Source organism: Brassica napus, unplaced genomic scaffold, assembly GCF_020379485.1.
Source record: "Brassica napus cultivar Da-Ae unplaced genomic scaffold, Da-Ae ScsIHWf_98;HRSCAF=170, whole genome shotgun sequence".
Lineage (NCBI taxonomy): Eukaryota > Viridiplantae > Streptophyta > Magnoliopsida > Brassicales > Brassicaceae > Brassica > Brassica napus.
Genome location: NW_026017024.1, coordinates 46416 through 50976, shown reverse-complemented (window position 1 = coordinate 50976; position 4561 = coordinate 46416). Strand labels below are relative to the sequence as shown.

Below are 4561 nucleotides of genomic sequence, written 5' to 3'. Positions count from 1 at the left end.
TTCCCTCATGACGTCGCCAATCACTTAATACTTCCACTACCATTAGGTACCTAGATGAGTAGGATTTCGGTTCGATCACATATTTGGAAAACGTCCCATACCATTCTCCAAAGCGTCTTACTATTGCAAATGCTCACACCATCCACAACAGCAATTATAATATACTACAATCCCCATCATACTAAGATACTTAACATCATGTTCTTCCAATGATTGGAACAAACACCCTGAGTTTCCTCATTCTTTCTTTGGATGGATTCAGATTGAAATTGATTCATTCCATCTGACTCGATTAATGGAAACCTACCTTGACTTATACCGAGTCCTAACTGATCCATCTGATCAGAAGTCCACTCGTGTACTGGTCATGTAGTGTCTCCCTTGAGTCAGATTTTAATATTGCATATGCTTTACTTATTATGAACGACCATCAAGGGATAACACTTTACTTCAGTAGAATGCTGCACGTTTATTTCAACCCAAGCCACTCTGTGGTCCATGTTACTTCCCTTTTTCAGGTCATCCATAAACAAGTCTTGCATTGCTTCCATCCCTTCCAACCCGTCTATTACTTCGAAATACTAGATATACCAACCTTTCTGTTTTTAGGTTCTTGCCCTTGGAAAACGTATCTTGGCTAAGCCGGTTCATCTTAGAATTCCCACATTCACAAGCATGATACCTTAGCTTTCCTCAACTCTTTCTTGGCTCACCCAAACTAAGGTTTCATAGTCATCATAGTTTTGGAAATAATTTCGGTATGAAACTCATAATCTTAGAGCGTTGTCCTAAACAGGATCAAGCATGCTCTGATACCAACTTGTAATAGCCCGATCCGGCCGACAAGACCGTGGTCGAAGCCTTACATCGCTCGGTCCACTTCCTGGCCGAACCTCTTAATTTTTGCCCTTTATTTATGATATCGCCTAAAGGCAAGGGCTAACTTAAACCTTATCTAAAGTCTTCCCTAATCATTAATAGGTTAGATCTTTTCAACAGATACGCAGCGGATAATTCTCTAGTTAACCATTGGTCTAAAACAAATCTAACACTTGTCTGGTCGAATCACCTTAGCCTTGGTCAGCTTACTCAACTACCAATTAGCTTAAAGGTCAATCCTAAACCCAAACCAAGCCATACGATTCTGAAGTTCCATTCCCCTAAACCATTCTATCTAGATCAACATAAGTAAATGCTAGATTATACCTTTGCCACATCTATGGAGCTTATTAGCTCATCGGTCCTCCATTGACTCAAATTTCTCTTGCTTGACAGCTGAACCCGATCACTCAATGATCTTACTTAAGGTTCTTATCGTGACTCCTGCATCAAACAACTCCCATAGGTACTTAGTCATTAAACCAACCATCCCCACATACATAAATAACCTTTGAGAAGTCTTTGAAAGGACAAGGGTTTGCATATGGCCTTTCTCGGCTCATGCACAATCCGAAATCCTTTTGCCTTATAGGCAATAGTACCAAGTCCATCTTCCGGACTGACAAAGCTCATTAGATCCTAAGTCAATCAACCAACCATCCTCACATGACTTGGAACTGATGAGTCTTCATCCGGCCTGACCGGCCTTGGGACTTAACCCAGACAACATATATGATTTGTTCATACCAACCGATGCATTAATTAATCAGGTTAGGACTGACACCTTGAACCATCATTCAGAGGTAAGGTCGTCCATACTCAATCATGATCAGATCTTACACGGCCTTCCTTGAAACACTTAGGCTCAGTATCTATGGTCTACGACACATAGTACTAGCCACACACTTCGTCATGACTCTTAGCCAATCTCGAAGCTATTAACACCAACGTTGATATCTAGAAGCATCACATCAATACTCTTACTCCAGCAACGTGACTATCCAAACTAGTGTTCGGCCATCGAACCATTGCCATGAAACATGATCCGACCACTAGACTTGATAAGCCATCGTCCACTTAGCATGTACTGATATAACCGGCCTTCCATTGCCATCATGTGGGTCTATGCCCTACATGAGGCATATGGCGCCTATCTTACTCACCAACCAAAGGTTGATCGTAAGATATCCCACTTAGCCTTTGCGGCCAGAACCGTCATCCATTGACCATGGATTATGGTTCATACATCAATCATTTGTACGTATTGCACTAGCCTTAAGGCCTTCGCTATTTCCTTACACTCATGTATTGACCTGTAGGACAACCTATTGCCATCATGTGGGTCCACGCCCAACATAATGCATTTGGTGTCCTTGTGACCATTGAACCACTCGTACCCTTTTCGGTCCCGTTCCGTTCGTACCCTTTCAGTCCCAACCCGTTTGTACCCTTTCGGTCACGAACCGTTCACATCCGATGGATCATGATACGTTCGTACCTCTTGGATCACGACACGTTCGTACCTCTTGGATCACGACATGATCTTTGGCAACACGCAACCTTGGATCACGATGCACCCTTTGGTCCTCGTACCCTTTGATACTTGCAACCATTGGTATCTCGTACCTTTTGGTTACTTGCATCCTTTGCTATCTCACAACCTTTGGTAACTCAAGACCCTTGGCAACACGCAACCTTTGGCGACTAGTACCCTTTGATCCAACCTATCCGCTATGGTTAGCAATCAACGTAACCAACCATGACCCCATGGTCTATGACGTGGTAATATGGTTAACTATCACGTTCCATATATATATATATCATATAGACATAATAATATAAAGAGACAGAGATAGAACCACTCACAGCCGCTGTAGCCCTTACCAATTGGTCAGTCGGTCTCTCGGCTAACCACCCTTGGTCCTTGGCGCCTATTTCCGTCCAGGAATAGGTCTTCCTAATGGCCTTAGTGACTTATAAAAGCCACGGCTAGAAGCCATACTAACCATGAACCGGATAGTGCCCTTATGGTTTTGATCCCGGATTCTGCCCTTCCGGCTTGGATCCTCGTTTCTCATTGGGGGATCCCTTTGTTTAGGACGTGTGTCCTTTGTCTCAGACAGAATGAGACTGAATGAAAATGAATTCATAATCCCTGGAAGTCCTCCCCTTTATATAGAGAACCAAAGGTCATGTGCGAAGAGTCACATCCCTTCGAAGCATCTTTTTGGGACAGAAGTTGGCCATCGATTACAATCAACGGTCCAGATCGTACCTGTTCAGAAATAGAAGGTCCCAGACCTTATAGGCACGTCCAACCCAAGCCAAGACCTGGTAACGAAGCCCACGGCCTGCCCACAAGAGCCCAACGACTCATGGACTACATGGCCGGACCTCATGGCCCGCCACTGACCCGGACCCGGACCATCGGCCTAAAACTCGAACAGTCCGTCGAGCTGAGATAAGCTGACTCCCAGCTGCCTCAGCTGAGTGAGCTAGTAGTCCAGCTAGTTGAGCTGATTTAACTTGGAACGAGCTAGGCTGAGCTTGATTGAGCTACGTCTAGCTGATCGAGCTTCTTGTAAGCATCGCCCAGCTTCTGTACAGCTTATCCTTGCTGGCTTCTTTTTCTTATAAGGTTAAGTCTCAGCATCCTGCCGTCCTTAACCTTCTATCTTGGCCATGGAACGCTAGCCTTTAAGGTCTTAAGACCTGCTGGTACGTTTCCCTCGAACCATGGCCGTCCCGAAAATCCTATCCAGGATTAGGGGCGTGACAGGTGGTTTGCCGTCTGCGACGTTGCGAGAAGTCCACTAAACCATATCATTTAGAAGAAGAAGAAGTCGTAAAAAGGTTTCCGTAGGTGAACCTGCAGAAGGATCATTGTCGTACCCTGGAAACAGAATGACCTGAGAACGATGAAACATCACTCTCGGTAGGCCGGTTTCTTACTGTGCCTGCCGATTCTGTGCTTATGCGTTCATCCATGCCCAAGACTTCAGTTTTTGTTGGATCGTACGCATAGCTTCCGGATATCACCAAAGCCCGGCATGAAAAGTGTCAAGGAATATGTAACTAAACAGCCTGCTTTTGCCAACCCGGAGACGGTGTTTGTTCGGAAGTAATGCTGCAATGTAAAGTCTAAAACGACTCTCGATAATGGATATCTCGGCTCTCGCATCGATGAAGAACGTAGCAAAATGCGATACTTGGTGTGAATTGCAGAATCCCGTGAACCATCGAGTCTTTGAACGCAAGTTGCGCCCCAACCCTTCTAGCCGAGGGCACGTCTGCCTGGGTGTCACAAATCTTCATCCCCCCATCCTCTCGAGGATAGGGGACGGAAGCTGATCTCCTGTGTGTTACCGCACGTGGTTGGCAAAAATCTGAGCTAAGGATGCCAGGAGCATCTTGACATGCGGTGGTGAATTCAATTCTCGTCATATAGTCAGACGTTCTTGTCCAAAAGCTCTTGATGACCCAGAGTCCTCAACGTGACCCCAGGTCAGGCGGGATCACCCGCTGAGTTTAAGCATATCAATAAGCGGAGGAAAAGAAACTAACAAGGATTTCCTTAGTAACGGCGAGCGAACCGGGAATAGCCCATCTTGAAAGTCGGACGTTTTTGGCGTTCGAATTGTAGTCTGGAGAAGCGTCCTCAGCGGCGGGTCAGGCCCAAGTT

The 4561-nt window shown here is 45.4% G+C and overlaps 1 non-coding gene across 1 annotated transcript; it reads left to right on the top strand.

The window, feature by feature from the left end:
* Positions 1-4027: 4027 nt before the first annotated feature.
* Positions 4028-4183, top strand: LOC125606807. Its single transcript, XR_007338038.1, has one exon. It is a non-coding gene; the product is annotated as a 5.8S ribosomal RNA (ribosomal RNA).
* The last annotated feature ends 378 nt before the right edge of the window (positions 4184-4561 follow it).